Source organism: Chiloscyllium punctatum, chromosome 7 (genome assembly GCF_047496795.1).
Source record: "Chiloscyllium punctatum isolate Juve2018m chromosome 7, sChiPun1.3, whole genome shotgun sequence".
In the NCBI taxonomy this organism is placed as follows: Eukaryota; Metazoa; Chordata; class Chondrichthyes; order Orectolobiformes; family Hemiscylliidae; genus Chiloscyllium; species Chiloscyllium punctatum.
In genome coordinates this window covers 130,292,143-130,309,865 of record NC_092745.1, presented here as the reverse complement: position 1 = coordinate 130,309,865, position 17,723 = coordinate 130,292,143, and the positions used below count along the sequence as shown (strand labels likewise).

Genomic DNA, 17,723 nt, shown 5'->3' with positions numbered 1-17,723 from the left:
AGAACAATAGCATGGGCCTCTGAATCGCTAGTCCAGTGATACAAGTTGGTGGCAGGAATGCAATGAGGTGGATCTCTAAACCAACAGCAGTTTGTATATTCCAAAGAGATTATAGTATGAGAGATAAGGGAGACGCATGAGGAGAATTAGATAGAAGATTACTTTCATAGCTTTTCCCCTAATCAACCTGTTCCCAGATTTTGTTATAGACCTTTGGAGCAGTTTAGATTTGAGCCTGGGTCTCCTGGCCCAGAGGCAGGGACACTACCACTGTGCCACAAGAATGCTAACAGATTGTTTTCATCTTTAACACTTGCATCAGTCTTTTCTGGGATTCAGCCATGGCTGATCCAGTGATGGTGACCATCTTCTTTTCATTTGCAAGGACTTAAAGCCATGCCAGACCACAAGCCTCACTGCCCACCATCCCCAATAGCTGCTGCTGCTGCTGCTGCTGCCTGTGATTGCGTGTCAAATGTTCTGCAAGAGAGAAGTAAATTTGCCAGTGAACACATTGTTTGTGTAACATGGCTATCATAGTTGAATAGGGAGCAGTGGGTGTAAGTTGCAGCACCTGAGTCCTTCACTAGTTTTAACTTTCTGAGGATGAAACAAACCTAAGAATTCAAGGAACTGCTCTTGATTGTTAACGTTTGTTGGGAAGTTAGGCTGATGGGACATGGCATTTTGAAGGTGCATTCTTGGACTTTGAGCACTCATGGGAGGTCAGTGAAATCCTTGTTGTTCTACATCCAGTCCTCAGACTTTCATTGTTGACATTCACCAGCATCTGCTCCTCCAACCATTCACAAGCTTTGCTAGAATATTTGCAAATGCAACCTTCATTGCTTCAACACAAAACTTTGATGTACTTCCTTCTTGCTTCGTAGTATGATTTTTTTGTAGCCTTGTTCCTGTCAAATGCAGACTTCCTTTAAGTAGTGCAGACTAGCCTGTACTCATACCAATAGCTCATTATTTTGTGTCAGCAGCTGAACAGTACACCTCAGCCGCATACTGCAGGTATGGAAATGAGCAAGCAGCACGAGATTTGTGTTCTGTTTACGTCAGAAGTAATGTGCATGGATTAATCACACATCATGACTCCTCCACTTGTCTGACCTTATTTAATTTTGTGGGCATAAAGAGAAGAAAGGTTGAAGTGGGTCCAAACCCTTCATATGCATATTACTTCTGTTACTAATTTGTTACAATTGCAGAGGCATGCAGAATAATTGACAGATACATTGCACAATTAAGGTAGATATAGCTCATTATAAGTCTCTGCCTAAAAGGATGGGGAAGGCAAGAACCATCACAATATTTAAGAAGTATTTAGATGATGACTTGAGCTGCCATTGCATTCAAGGTTATGGGGCAAATACTGGAAAATTAGATTAGATTACTTACAGTGTGGAAACAGGCCCTCCGGCCCAACAAGTCCACACCGCCCTGCCGAAGCGTAACCCACCCATACCCCTTACCTAACACTACGGGCAATTTAGCATGGCCAATTCACCTGACCTGCACATCTTTGGACTGTGGGAGGAAACCGGAGCACCCGGAGGAAACCCACGCAGACACGGGGAGAACGTGCAAACTCCACACAGTCAGTCGCCTGAGGCGGGAATTGAACCCGGGTCTCCGGCGCTGCGAGGCAGCAGTGCTAACCACTGTGCCACCGTGCCGCCCACAAATGGAACGAAAGTGGGTGACTAGTACAGACATAATGGGCTGAAGACCCTCTTTGCATGTGGCAAAGTTTCAGGAAGTATCATGCAGGGTTTGGAATCAGTGTGGGCAATCTCAGTCCAGAGGCAATGACAATTTATACTGCATGGGAAGAGGGTGAGGTTTGGTTAACAAATGGACTCTACTAGAAGACTCTACTAAGAACTAGAAGCAGACATAGGTAATTCAGGTCCTTGAGCCTGTTCTGCCCTTTAAAGCAGTCATGGCTGATTTCATCTTGCACTCCATTCCACCACTTCCATAGCAGTCTGGGGTAGTGAATTGCCACAGATTCATGACTCTTCGAGAGAAGTAATTCCTTCTCACCTCTGTTTTAAATCCGTCATCCTTATACTAAAACTGTGAACCTTTGTTGTATATTGCCCCACAGGGGGAAACATTCTCTCTACGTCAACTTTGTTAATCCCCTTAAGCAGCTTAGGTTCCTCAAATAGATCTCTCATTCTTCTTAGCTCTACGCAATATAAGCTAAAATCTCTCAATGTCTCCTCATAAAACAAGATGCTCATCTCTGGAATTAATCCAGTGAACCTAACCTTTTACAGGAACATCCACAGAACCTGCCTTTGTCCCATATCGCTGAATACCTTAGTTTAACAAAAAAAAGACTATCTCAGATTTAAAATTAACAACTTATCTGGTTTCCACTGTTGTTAAGATGACAGTTCCTAACATCTAGTACACTTCGTGTGTAGAAGCATTGGTAAGAGCTCTCCTGAATGATCTAATCCTAATTCTTAGATATGCCCCCTCATTCCAGAATCCCCAACAAGTGGAACCTAATGTTTCATCTTTCGAATTAAACTAGTGAACCTAACCTTTCATCTCTAGAATTAAACTAGTGAACCTGACTTGTCATCACTGAAATTAAACTAGTGAACCTAACCTTTCCTCTTTGGAATTAAATTAGTGAACCTAACCTTTCATCTTAAGAATTAAACTCGTTGGATGCTGCCTGAACTACTGTGCTCTTCTAGCACTACTAATCCAGTATTTGCTTTCCAGAATCTGCAGCCATTGTTTTTACCTAGTGAACCTAACCTTTCACCTTTGGAATTAAACTAGTGAACCTAACCTTCATTTTACAGGAGCAGAGGGAGAGGCAACAGCGAGGACCAGTACTCTGGCAGGAATATATTTGAGCAGCGGCTGAACTCGAGACACTACATGTGTCCCACCTGTCCTACTCCTCTAACTGTAAAAAAGAGGACTCTGTGGTGTGTTGATATGGCAAGGCTTTTCTGTTTACATTTCTTCCTTATCATGTGATTAGTTAAAAAATTCCTTACCGTTTTATTTATCTATTAATTAGTTATTTGAATAAGACCATGACAGAGAAGAACTAGAAATTATTTAACTCATAAATTTGAATAAACTAATTAACTAAGTAGAGATGGCTGAGCAGGTGATGTACTGTAGCTGTATGATGTAGGAGCTGGTGATCCCATTGTGAACAGCAGTGACCACATCTGCAGCAAGTATTGGTTGCTGGAAGAACGCTGACTCAGAGTTGATGATCTGGAATCTGAGCTTCAAACACTGCAGCACATCCAGGAGGGGGGAGTTACCTGGATGCTTTGTTTCAGAAGGCAGTCACACCCTGTAGATGAAGTAATTCAAATTCAGTTAGTGAACAGGGACAACAGGGTGTGATTGCAAGTGAGGCAGGTAGAGGGATCCAGAGTTCAGGAATGGAGGAGCCTCAGCTTTTGACCTTATCCAACAGGTATGAGACATTTGTTCCCTGTGTGGATGAGGAAAAGGGCTGCAGGGAGGATGAGCCAGATGACCATGGTACCATGGTGCAGAAGGCTATTGAAGAGGGAGAGCAAAAAGACAAGTGGTAGTTATAGAGGATTCTATAATTAGGCGGACAGATGGTATCTGATGCAAGCTGGATTGGGAGTTCTGCATGGAGCGTTGCCTGCCCGGTGCCAGAGTGCTGGACATCTCTGACCAGCTTGAAAAGATATTGCAGTGGGAGGGGGAGGATCAGTTGTTGGTAGGATGGTGGACTAGTTTGGGGATTATTGAGAACTAGGAACGAAATAAAGGAACAGGTCCTCAAGAGTCATGATCTCCAGATTACTGCCTGAGCCACGTGCAAATTGGCTTAGGGAAAAAGAAAATTAGGGAAATAAATACATGGCTAAGGGAGTTTTGTGGGAAAGAGTAGTTCCATTTCATGGGGCCTTGGCATCAGTTTTAGAACTAGGGGGGATCTGTACTGATGGGACAGTGTCCACCTGAACCGATGTTCTAGTGAAAAGGATAAATAGGGTGGTCATTAGTACTTTAGATTTGTGAATCGGGGGGGGGGGGGGGGGGGGAGGGAAAGGGAAAGCAACAAGAAGTATGATGATAAATGAAAAGGTAAGCAACAGGTTAGCATGTGTGCAGGAGAGTTTAAGTTCAAGGCAGACTATGAAAGAAGCAAAAAGGATGGATAACTCAGGAAATATTAGAGACGTTGTGAATCATGACGGTAAGAAAGCTAACATAAAGGTACTTTATCAGAATGCCCATAGCATTTGTAACAAGGTTGATGAGTTAGTGGCACATTTCATCACAAATGAGTATGATTTAGTAGCCATTATGAACACACGGCTACAGGATGGTGATGGCTGGGAGTTAAATACCCAGGGCTATTGAACTATTCGGAAGGACAGACAGGAATGTAAGGGAGGTGGTGTAACTCCGATATTCAAGGATGTCATCAGGGTGGGGCTCAGAAATGATATAGATTCTATGGAGAATGAGGTTGAATCCATTTGGGTGGAAATTAGAAATTCTAAGAAGAAAATGTCACTGACAGGTGTCGTCTACAAGCCACCAAATAATAATATCACTTTGGGGCGGGTAACAAACAAAGAAATAACTAATGTCTGTAAAAAATGGTACCGCAATTATCATGGGGAATTTTAATCTACATATAGATTGATCGAACCAGCTCAGTCAGGGTAGCCTTGAGGAGGAGTTTGTTGAGTGTATCTCTGATGGTTTTCTTGTACAGAATGTAATGGAACTAACGAGGGAGCAAGCTATCCTAGATCAGGTCCTGTGTAATGAGCCAGGAATAAATAATGACCTTATGGTTAGGGATCCTCTTGGAAGGAGTGATCGCAGTATGGTTGAATTTAGATTACAGATGGAGAGTGTTAAGTTAAAATCCATTACCAGGGTCCTGTGCTTGAACAAACTGGACTACAACAGAATGAGGGAAGACCTGGCTAAAGTAGACTGGAAACAAAGATTTTATGGTGGGACAGTTGGTGAGCAGTGGAGTACTTACAAAGAAATTTTTCAAACTGCTCAGCAAAAGTATATTCCACTGAAAAGGAAGGACTGTAAGAAAAGAGGTAATCTGTCATGGATATCCAAGGAAATAAGGAAGATTATCAAATTGAAAGAGAAGGCGTACAAAGTGGCCAAAAACAGCATGAAACCAGAAGATTGGGAAAACTTTGAAGGTTAACACAAAGCCACAAGAAGAGCTGCTAAGAAAAGTAAGATAGAACATGAGAAAAAAATTGCACAGAATATAAAGACTGATAGCAAACGAAAAAGAGTGGCTAAAGTAAATGTTGGTCCATTAGAGGATGTGAATGGGCATTTAGTTATGGAATATGATGAAATGGCCGAGGCATTGAACAGGTATTTTGTATCAGTCTTCATAGTGGACGAAACTAAGATGGATTGCAGAGAAAAGTGTGCAGAGGATTGTGAAACTTTGCAGAGGAACATAGATACATTGAGTGAGTGGGTAAAAGTCTGGCAGATGGAATTCAACGTTAATAAATGTGAAGTTATACATTTTGGTAGGAGTAATAGTAAAAAAGATTATTACTTGAATGGTAAGAGTTTGCAGTATGCTGTTATGTAGAGGGACCTGGGTGTCCTTGTGCAGGAATCACAGAACATTGGTCTGCAGGTACATCAAGTAATTAGGAAGGCAAATGGGATTTTGTCCTTTATTGCTAAAGGAATTAAAAGCAGAGAGGCTATACAGTCATAGAATCATAGAGATGAACAGCATGAAAATAGATCCTTTGGTTCAACCTGTCCGCGCCGACCAGATATCCCAACCCAATCTAGTCCCACCTGCCAGCACCCGGCCCATATCCCTCCAAACCCTTCCTATTCATATATCCATCCAAATGCCTTTTAAATGTTGCAATTGTACCAGCTCATTCCATACACGTACCACCCTCTGTGTGAAAAAGTTGCCCCTTAGGTCTCTTTTATATCTTTCCCCTCTAACCCTAACCCTCTAGTTCTGGACTCCCGACCCCAGGGAAAAGATTTTGTCTATTCATCCTATCCATGCCCCTCATAATTTTGTAAACCTCTATAAGGTCACCTCTCAGCCTCTGATGCTCCAAGGAAAACAGCCCATTCAACCTCTCCCAATAGCTCAAAGCCACCAACTCTGGACACATTTTTATAAATCTTTTTGGAACCCTTTCAAGTTTCACAACATCCTTCCGATAGAAAGGAGACCAGAATTGCATGTAATATTCCAACAGATGCCTAACTAATGTCCTGCACAGCCACAACATGACCTCCCAACACCTGTACTCAATACTCTGACCATTAAAGAGAATGAATGTAGGTTTGCTTGCTGAGCTGAAAGGTTCATTTCCAGACGTTTCATCACCCTACTAGGTAAAATCTTCAGTGGGCATCCAGGCAAAGCACGCTGATGATTCCTGCTTTCTATTTATTTATTTGGGTTTTTTTGGGTTAGTGATGTCATTTCCTGTGGTGATGGAATAACATCACCAACCCAAAGAAACCCAAACACATAAATAGAAAGCAGGAGTCATCAACAGTGCTTCGCTCAGAGGCCCACTGAAGATGTTACCCAGTAGGGTGATGAAACATCTGGAAGTGAACCTTCCAGCTCAATGAGCAACCTACATCCAGAACCTCAACCTGAGCTACAAATCTTCTCAAAACTCATTAAAGGAAAGCATACTAAACGCTTTCTTCACTATCCTATTGACCTGCGACTCTACTTTCAAGGATAGGACCTTACCATTAAGAGTATAAGTCCTGCTAAGATTTGCTTTCCCAAAATGTAGCACCTCGCATTTATCTAAATTAAACTCCATCTGCCACTCCTCAGCCCATTGGCCCATCTGATCAAGATTAATAGGTTGATTCCGGAGTTGAGGGGGTTGGTTTATGAGGAGAGACTGAGTTGATTGGGATTATATTCATTGGAATTAAGAAGAATGAGGGGCATCGTATCAAAGCATATAAACTATGAAGGGAATAGATAAGATAGAAGTAGAGAAGACATTTCCACTGGCACGTGAAACTAGGTCAAGAGGGCATAGCCTCACGATTAGAGGGAGCAAATTTAGGACTGAATTGAGAAGAAACCTCTTCACCCAAAGGTTGTTAATATGTGGAATTCCTTGCCTAGGGAAATAGTTGATGCAACTTCAGAATACATTTTTAAACCTAATGTAGATTTTTTTTGAAAAGTAAAGGAATTAAGGGATATAGTGAGGGAGCGGATGAGTTGAGCTGACTCCACCAAAAGATCAGCCATGATCTTCTTGAATGATGGAGCAGGCTCAAAGGACCAAATGGCCTACTCCTGCTCCTAGTTCTTATGTTCTTTATCCATTGAATTGCACTAGTGAACCTACCTTTCATATTTGGAATTAAACAATTTTTTTCCCCTGTCAGATATAGAGTCATAGAGATGTACAGCATGGAACAGACCCTTCGGTCCAACAGGTCAAATCCTTGTAAGCTCCTGCATACAGATCTAAGTGTCTTATGTCCTACAATTGTTCCACATTCTTTAAATAGCATGCTTTTAAACATTACTAATAACCCTTCTGTTTTTGCTGCTGATAACCTATTATTTACTATCTATACTACTTAACTATGTGATCTGCCTGTAATGTGCCCAAGACAAAGCTTTTCACTGTGCCTTGGTACACGTGACAAAGTTAAAGATCACATAACATTAGATCATAGTCGAAAGCCTGTACTTCGAAATTAACCGAAAGACTGTAACCTGGTGTTGTGTGATTTTCAACCTCATTAATACAATAAACCATGCAATGGAAATTGTTATTTCCTTCAGATTTAGCATTTTCGAGCCTGATCTCCAGTATCTGCGTTCCTTACTTTCTCCACTCTTGCCATCCTGTCCTGATTCTGGGCCAAAACTCTGGAACAACTGCAGGCGACGGACCACGTGACCAAAGGCGGGGCCGCCAGGCACGGGGGCGGGGCAGTCCACTGGGCCCCGGCTAAGCCAATCAGCGTCGGGCTAACTGGTTGACGTGCCGACCGACGGACTCGGCCAATCAGGTTCCGCTTTAGATGAAGGCGCCGGCGTCAACTTGCTTCAAATGAAGCAGTGAAGAGGGAGAGGTAGTTGCGATGGCTTTGCGACTCCGAATGTAATTGGGGTGTGGTGATCAAAATCATCGGCGCTGGACTCGACGTGGAGGAGCTGGCTTCCCGAAGCGGGAGATGTCGGACCGATGTAAGGGCAGTCGCTGAAAGGGGCGGGTGGCGAACCACAAAACCTCACCGCCGTTGGCGGTTAGTTGAGTCTGGTCCGGGGCTAGGCCTGGTTGCCATGGTTTCCCGGCGAGACGCGCACGCAGCTCGTGCATCTGTGCCAGTGCGCATGTGCTTAGCCGGGCCCGTTTGGAATCCGTGACGCTTGCGCAGTGCCGGGCCCGGACTGCGACACTCTCAGATGTTACTTTTAGTGTAAGTTGCGGTGTTTACTCACGCATTCATCCAGGGCACTTTATTTCAGCTCTGTGAAGGGTTTATTATTTTACAAAAAAAAACACATTTTGGCTGTCTTGGTTGCATTGATCAACTTGCAAATTGTTAAACCTGGCTGTGGAATTGAAGCAATTATTTTTTTCCCCTCCTTCCCATTGGAAAATTATTCTCCAAACGGTTGCTTTCCGTAAAGAGGTAACGAACTTTTCTTATCTTTTTTTTTAATTGTGTGTATTTCCGTGTTCCGAATTTGTGGGCGTGAGGCGGAGGTGTGGTTCTCATTGCAACAGGTGCTTTGGTACCTCGAGAGTATGTCTGTTATAGGTTGAGAGCGGAACGCGGGGCCGTGAACATAGCGAATATTCCCAGTAGGGAATTCAGCAGGCACCCGGGAGTGGTGTGATCCTCAGGTTCCGGATCGCATTGCAGCAAATTTAGCAGAATGCTAGAGAAATATAGTTGAATCCCCAACTACGTGAAGGAGAAATGCCGAAGGCGTAGAATCTAGTCTAAGCACTGCCATAAATAACTTTTTTGATTGAAAAAAGCTTAAATTCCTATTGAAACTTAATTTTTACAAGGAATTCTCTCGCTGGTGATGCTGTATTTTAAGTATAGATCTAGCTCAGTGAGGTAATGAACTTATAATTAAATGCTCTGGGGTTTTGTCATCAATACTGCTTTGTGAATAAATTTAGCAACTTTTTGCAAAAAAAACTGCACGCCATTGTAGCTGGTGCATTTACATAATTACATGCTTGGCTCGCCAGTAGCCTAGTTTTGGAGCACATTTGGGTGGTGCAGAAAATTTCCAAATGTAAGTATTTTTTTCATCCAGAATTATTCTGCATGGTAGTAACTAGTGAGAAATTCAGTTTGCTCATCAGTGTTGTGTGTAACTCTTTTAAATTTTACAAACTTTTTTTTACTCCTTTAGACCCCTCTCTAATTTTGACCTTTTTTACAATGCAAAATACCCATTCATCTTCTATTTCATTAATGCTCTAAACTCACTTTCCAAAAATTAATTCTCATTTTATTAACTGAATATTTTGGAAACTCTTGCTATCTTTTATATTTCCACCTGGCCTCACTCACTTCCTCCGTATTAATCTTTTAGCTATTCTTTGCAGTATTGTGCATTCTGTCCAATCTTTTGTCCTGCCACCCATCTTTTTCCTTTAAGTTTGATAGTTAGCGGGAGGGAAAACACTGGCAGAGATGAAGAATGCTAACTAACAGGAATCTGGAGGCATCAATGGACTTTTTTTTTATGGCACAAATCAATGCTGGACCTTAGACAGTTTGGTAAAGGTAGGCAGGAAAGTGCATTTATCCAGAGGACACTGGCTACTAAGGTAAGCTCAGTGAGTGGCTAGAGAACTGTCAAATAGTGGAAGGAAAGCTTTTGAATATTTTTAAAGCAGAGGGTGAACAGTGGTAAATAAGGAATATGGTACTGAGGTTACAATAAAATAGGCTCTGATCTTCCTGATTGATGGAACATGCATAAAAATTTTTTAATTTTGAAATCTTTTTAATGGAATTAATGAATATCTTTGTAAGCCATAGAGATTCTTATTGCTATCTGTAATTAGGTAACGAATATTTATTATGGCTCGAATTAATAATTAAATTTGAAAAATTCAAACACAGCATCTTTCAAACTGTAGACTGTTGAAGTAGGGGGAGTGAGCGCGCAGGATTTGAGGCAAGGTATTAGTGTACGCTAAGTTTCCAGCATGTTTGAGTTGGAGTGAAGAGGCTAGCAGACAGGGCATTGAAATACTGCTTTGGAGTTAACTGAAGTTTTCTGTTTTATAGGGCCAGAGACACAAATTTTCAATGATTGGGATGTCTAACCCATGCTAAAACTTTAAACCATTTGCTTGAGCCTTGGGAGGATAGCAGCTGTAGAAAAGGAACCAAGTTTTATGGTGGAAGTTAGAAGCAATGATTTCAATTTTCCTGGTAATAAGCTGATGCTTTTCCAAGACTACTGACTGTTACTTTCTCAGACAGAACCGAGCCATTTGAGGAGCAGGTGGAATAGGGGTTGTTGCTGACGACAATTTGTATTCATATGTTAAGTAGAATTATTTGATAGTGTGGATTGTTAATCCAGCAGTCATTATTTTGGTTTTACAAATGCAAAACAGGACTTGTCTGGGTAGTTATAAGGAGGTTGGGTAAAGGTCTGGCACACTTGAAAATTTGTAGGGGGGAGAAAACTGGATGATCAGAGACACTGATGTAATTGACACTGGAGAAATAAGGATGGATTCAAGGATGCATCCATGGATTATAATCTTTTCCTTTGAGGAAAGGGAGTTGATATTATTAGTTCGTATGGTAGATATCAGTGTCATGCAGTAGGGCTATGGCAAGCATGCACTGGATCATACAGATTAGAGAAACTTAAAATGAGTAAGAAGTTGGGAGCTGTCTATTGAAGGTGTAAGAACACCTACAGTATGGCTGGGATTTGGGAGCAAAGGAGCAAAAGAGGCAGTTGAGGTGCTATAGTAATAGAAAAGTCTGACTGCAACTGTGCCAGGTGCTGTCAAGAGCACATCATGAGAGCCGTTTTGGACCCCCTATCCAAAAAAAAATGACAGTTCAAAGAAGGTTGCCTTTATTTGTCAGGGAATTGAGTAAAAGAGTCAGGATATCATGTTGCAGCTTTGTAAGACTTTGGTTGGGCCTCACTTAGAGTATTGTGTTCAATTCTGTTTGCAACATTACAGGAAAGAGGAGTCTCTGGAGAAGGTGCAGAAGAAGTTTACCAGAATGCTGCTTGGATTAGAGGATTTGAGGTATAAAGAGGCTTTTAAAAAAAATCGTTTCTCTGAAGTGGCAGAAGCTGAGGGGAGGCCTGATAGATTCTGACCATCTACTCTACATTTCTCAACATTTTATAAATTTCTATTTCCCAAAGTTGAAATGTCTGATACCAGGAGCATGCTACAGTCCAACAGGTTTTTGTAGCACTAGCTTTTGGAGCGCTGCTCCTTCATCAGGTGGATGTGGAGCATAAGACACCATTTATAGCAAATGATTAGTGTCATGCAAACGCACTCATGCTCCCTCTCCTTCGTGTGTGCGCACAAGTCTATGGGGTGAATTTGTACTTGCAGAATTATATTTGCAAATGCATACTATTTTGCTCAAAAATGTCCAATATGCAGGCAGTCAATCCATGTGATTTTCTAAATTCCACTTTGGAAAGAATCAGTCTGACTCCAGATTGAGATACAGACAAGTTCTGACCTCATACCTTTTAATGTATTGTCTGAGCTGAGATGTCACCTTTTTCTTTTTTAAAAACCTTATGTCGTCTTGAGAAGGTGACTTAAAAGAAGTTCTGGGATTTACATATTAATGAACCGAAACCTGCAGCCTATTCTAAAAGATGAAAGACTTAATCCAGATTTGTTCAATACATTTCATTTGCATGACACTAATCTTTTGCTATAGATTCTGTCTTATGATCCTATACTCCACAACCACCTGATGAAGCAGCAGCACTCCGAAAGCTAATGCTTCCAAGTAAACCTGTTGTGATTTTTAACTTTGCTGTCATTTGAACTTGGTATCTTTCTTGATGTTACACTTAAAATATTCACAATGTTTGCACTGTTCTACAATATGTGCCCAAAGAAGTTTGTCTTGATTCATAGTTTTAAGTGATTTGTGTGACTGTTGTGCTTCTATGTGCAATATGTATCAGTTTAAAAATGTGTTGCTGGAAAAGCACAGCAGGTCAGGCAGCATCAAAGGAGCAGGAGAATTGATGTTTCGGGCATAAGCCCCCCTTCAGGAATCTTCATGATTCCTGAAGAAGGGCTTATGCCCGAAACGTCAATTCTCCTGCTCCTTTGATGCTGCCTGACCTGCTGCGCTTTTCCAGCAACACATTTTTCAGCTCTGATCTCCAGCATCTGCAGTCCTCACTTTCTCCTATGTATCAGTTTAACCTTGGTAAGCTTAGAATAAAGCCATTGGGTGGTATTTTAAGACTGCTTTTGAAGTAGTCAACAGAGGAATGGGAATTGGTTCTTGCTGGATCATCAGCCACTTATTGGACAGGTGCAGCTTGGTTTCCCCATCAGGCTAGTAAATCATGCACTCGATGTCACTTGGTAATTTATCTCTGGTAAACAAGCAAGTTCTGTTTATCTTCTGTGGTTTGGGTTGTTAAGTTGTTAATGCACTTGAGCAAGCTCTGATCATTTTCTTAAGGGGGGGGGGAAATGAGTTTCATCCTTTGCTCATTTAATGTCCCTTTTTTTAAACATTATCCTTAACATTTTGTTTCTTTTCCTCACCTTGATATTTGTATTTGCATTTCCACCTCTTTGGCTCCGCAACAATAAATCAAGTATTGAGGGGGGGGGGGTATATAGCCAGAATACAGTGCAGCAAGTCATAATGTCTGTTGCAAGTTGATGCTATGCATTTTTCTTTTGTGGCTGACAATGACCCCAAGGATTTTATGCAGTCTTATCTCCTATATAGAACGTTATTACATTGCACTGAGATTAGTGCATGAAATCATGTATCATATGAGTAGCAAGAGTTCTAAATTTGTGTGCCTGTAATAATTGTTTAAGCCTGCGTTGAGTTCTGTGGTAGAATTTGTAGCTTTTCTTGGATACGTTTGAGATGTTTTTGGAGTAATTTTTTTTTGAATAGAAAAGGAATTGAGTCATGTGTAAGTTAGTAAACATCTGAGATACTACTAAGTTTTTGCTGAACATGGATATGATTCTAATGTTAATTCACTTTAGAATCAAGCAAGAAGAGGGAAGCTGAACAGATTCTTGCTGAAAGCAGTTATGACAAATCAAGTGAGGTGTTGGCCATACTGGACAATGGATTAAATAAGGTCGAGGGGATTTCCTTTATTAGTTAACTTGTTTTTGATGGTTGGGGCAAGAATATTTCTTTGATCAACAGACATGAATTCAAGATTACCACAGATGAAAAATATTGAGCACAAAATGGAGGTAGATTCTTTTACATCTTTAATGTTTATCCAGCTTTCCTTCAATCAGAAAAATTCAAAGTTCTGAAAAAAAATTTTGAAAGGTTCAGAATGTTTCAGCAAAAAGTGGACAGCTACAATGAACTGAATAGTCTATTTTGCTGAATCTTGTGATAATTGTTGCCTTTTGGAACTCTATCTTGAGTACCTTGAGAAAGCTATAATTTATTTTCCAGAATTATTTCCCCCAAATTTTTCAAACTCCTTTTGGGAGCTTCCAAACATTTTACCCTCTAGTACCTGGAAGGGTGTGAGTAGGAATGCATGGGAAAAATCTTCTCCAACTCCTGCGACGTATTGACTTGGAGCTAAATCACTATGTTCAATATCATTGGGTTCAAACCTTGGAATTCTCTTCCTGACACCATTTGCACTGCATCAATTCAAAAATGGAGAGCTGACTTGGGTTGGAGGCATTCAAGGCAGTGGACTTGGGACCTTAATGAAATCTTTATTTAATGACTAGCAGGCTTGAAGGGTTTTATAGTGTATTCTTCCTTCTAAGGTGGTATGTTCTAAGTGGCTGACCACAATCTTGAGGGTAATTAGGAATGGGTATAAATGAAATAAATGGTGTCCTTACCAATGACGCCTACAGCGTGAGTGCATTTAAAAAGTCTAGAATTTTAATCTGTTTTCGTGACTCAAGATTACGTGGCTACTTGAATTTGTTGAAATTGTATAAGTAAACTGTACAATGAATGACTCAGGTCTTGTCAGGTCTTAATGGTCTTGTCGATTTTCATCTGTATTGATATTTGGTACCAATGTTGAAATGTTGTAGGCTTCAGTGCTAAGTGGGTAACCAGCAGTAAGACTGTTTATTTGTATATTTTTGTGTTTTCTCTCAATATTGACCTAGCACAAAGAGCAGACTACTAAAAGCTAGAATTTGTTGACCAGGATGTAAATTAACAGTTTGGTTCTGCTATCTGAGTTCACAGCCTGTGTTAATTGCTTGAGGAACCAGTAGATAACAATTAGTTCAGAAAGCTGTGTTATGGAATTGCATTGGCTTGAACCACACCCTCCCACTTTATTTCCACTTGTGTAATAGTATGAACATCATTTTTATTTAAAGTGTGCCTTCCAGCCAGTGCTAGTTTTCTTTTGGATCAAATTTTGTTGTTTGTCTCATTTCACGGGATGTGGTATGGGAGGCCAGCATTTATTGCCCATCCTTAGACTGTGGTGGTGAGTCACTGTTTTGAGCCACTGCTGTCATCTATTTGACCAAGGTTAGAAATCAGAGTCCTAGTCCTCTGACCTTAGCACAGTGGGTTCCTTTTATAGTCATGGGACCTAATGTCTCCCTCTGTCCTGGATCCCGAGTGTAACCACACTGTGGTGGTGTTTGGGCATTCTTGAATCTTGATCCAGTGCTAATGAAGTAATAGTGACTGATACCGTTCCAAATCGGAAAGATGTGTAGTTGGGAGTGAAACTTGCAACACTTTGGATAGTACAACTGTGAAGAACCTTTGCTATTTTGATGGATTTGCAAATACTACATTTATTAAAACTGCTGTGGTTTTGAGGCCTAAAGACATTCTGGGTAAAACTGGAGAATTTCTTTAGTCTCAGATAAGCAGTCTTGGCTATCAAATAAGATGTTAAATAGAAATTGAGGTGATCGCTTGCTGGCTTAGAATACTGTAGGGAAAGGTACACTGTCTGTCCAGACAGTGATCTGTTACAACAGTTGCATTCATCCTGTTGTAGAGTCAGATTTTTTTTGCTTCGTTGAGCATGTGAAGCAAGAATGGCTTTCAGTGTCTCTGAAAATCAAGTTGCCAGCTCAGTGTACTGGAGCTGACCAACTACCTGAACTGAGAATCTTCCATCACCCTCATGCAACCTGACCTTGTTGACAGAAACCAAAAGAATTGAGAAAATCACATCTGCCTAACCTTGGATACTTGATATGTGAGATCTTCTTAGAATTTTTTTTCTCCCATAACCTCTACATGTAACTCCAGACCCACAGGAATGTGGTTGATTCATCTGCCCTCTGGGCAATTAGGGATGTGCAATAAATGCTAGTCTCTCTCAATGCCATCATCCTGTAATGAATTTAAAATTCCTAAACTACCAAATAAATTAAAGTCCTTCCTCGGGTCAACCCCTGCCTTTTTTTTTTAAGAAGGTAGCTTTTAGAAATGCAAGGTCTTGAATGGATCATTGGATGGAGTGGGGGCTGGGGGGTGGAATTCCAGACCAGGTAAGGATAGCATTTCCCTTCTTTAAAGGACATTGGTGACCCAAACGGGTTGTCATTTACATTGTTAATTCCAGCTTTTTATTCAGTTCTAAACCACCATCTGCTGTGGTGAGATTCAAACCTGCATCCATAGAATGTTACCGAAGTCTCTGGATTAATAGCCCAGTGATAATGCCATTTAGGCCATCGCCTCCCCTCTAGAAGATGGTTTTGTGTCGTGGGGAATATATGGCAGGCCGTAAATAGATGATCACTAACAAACCGATAAGGAATTCAGGAGGAACTTTTACCCAAAGTGATAAAGCAGCATGCTAGCACATGCAATGGTTGAAACAATACCATAAAAACATTTTTAAAATGAGTCTAGATCAACATGAGGGAGAAAAGTCTAAGCATTTATGGAGAGCCAGTGATAGCATAGGAGTGAAGAAGCCAGTGATTTAGACCAGTTGGGGTCTGCTTTGTTTCTTTGCTCTTACTTCTGAACAAATATTGAAACCATAGATTCTCATTTGCTACAAATGTTATCAATTAATAACTTTGCTGTTGTAGTGACACAGTTTAATAAACTTCCAAGTTTACCTATTTTTATGACAGTTGCTAACACCATCCTGAATTTAAATTTGATATTTCCCCTTGATCCTTACCAAAATTTACACGTTGCCAATTTTACATTGAGATTTGGTAATACTTTCTTGACTGAATTTATTTCTATTTTGTGACCTGTTAAAGTGATCAGCATTGCTTCAACCACTCCCCATTCTTTTGTCAACTTAGGGTAAATTTTAAGTAGTTTATAAGTAAAAGCAGATGTATAGACTATTTTTTATCTTTGATGGAATCCAGGTACTATTGGCAAAGCCAGCATTTACCTCCCATCCCTAAATTGCCCTTAAATGAAGTGACTTCTTGATCATTTTTAGAGGGTAATTTTAGGTAAGGATGGCAGATTTCCTTACCTAAAGCATATTAGTGAACCAGATGTTTTAGTGTTGGTGATAATCTTGATAAGTGTCTGTGAAACTATTTATTTTTTTTTTAAATTCCAGATTTGTGAAGCATTAAAATTCCAGTAGCTGCTGTGGTAGTATTTGAAATCTATCCCTGGAGCAATAAACTAGGTCTCAACAGAATACAGTACAGAAATATGTAAAATCATTAAACTCCAAAGACCGATCTAAAAGTGACAGTGGGTAGTTTATGCAAGAGGAGCTTCTGGTTAGTATGCTAATTCTGCTAATAGATACAGAACTGTTTTCTTAATTTTTAAGTGCATTACTAAAAACATTTTGAATAGTTTTGATGAAGGTAGTAGCATGAATTGATGTGTAATACTGCTGTCGCACATAGGGCAATGAAGAAGGCTTTTGGCACATGTCATCAGTCAGGGCATTGAGTGTAGAAGTTGGGAAGTTATGGTACAGTTGTACGTAATGTTGGTGAGGCCGTATTTGGAGTATTGTTCAGTTTTTTTTTGGTCACCTTCCTATAGGAAGGAGCTTATTGAACTGGAAAATGTGCAGAAGAAATTTACAATGATGTTGCCTGGACTAATTGTTTGAGTTACAAGGAGAGGTTGACAAGCTAGACTCTTTAGAGTGTAGGAGACTATGGAGTGGGTCTTAGAGTGTGTAAGATCATGAGCAATATGGATAGGGTGAATGCACTCCATCATTTTCCCAGGGTTGGGGAATTGAAGATGAAAAGGCAACAGTTTAAGGTCCAAGGGGAAAGAATAAAAGGGAACGTAAGTGTACCAACCTGTGAAGAAAAAAGTTGCACATATGGAATAAGCTGCCAGCGGAAGTAGTTGAGGCAGATATAATAACACGTGATCAACTATATAGATAGGAACAGTTAATGGAAATGGGGTTAGTGTGGATGGGCATTTTGGTCGGCATGGACCAGTTTGGGCCAAAGGGCCTGTCTTCATGC

At 40.6% G+C, this 17,723-nt stretch overlaps 1 protein-coding gene and 1 long non-coding RNA gene across 10 annotated transcripts in view; one reads left to right on the top strand and one right to left on the bottom strand.

Moving 5' to 3' along the window:
- Positions 1 to 1,110: 1,110 nt before the first annotated feature.
- LOC140480135 (uncharacterized) lies at positions 1,111 to 8,098 on the bottom strand. Its single transcript, XR_011961194.1, has 2 exons — positions 7,903 to 8,098; positions 1,111 to 3,352 (listed from the first exon to the last, which is right to left on the bottom strand). It is a non-coding gene; the product is annotated as an uncharacterized lncRNA (long non-coding RNA).
- Positions 8,099 to 8,109: 11 nt separating this feature from the next.
- The window catches only part of ssx2ipa (synovial sarcoma, X breakpoint 2 interacting protein a), a 57,391-nt gene continuing 47,777 nt past the window's right edge, over positions 8,110 to 17,723 (top strand). The window contains exons 1-2 of one of the 9 annotated variants that reach the window (XM_072574832.1): positions 8,151 to 8,266; positions 11,268 to 11,336. The gene's annotated coding sequence lies outside the window, so the exon portion shown is untranslated. The other 8 variants (XM_072574831.1, XM_072574837.1, XM_072574839.1 and 5 more) reach the window with 8 other exon arrangements.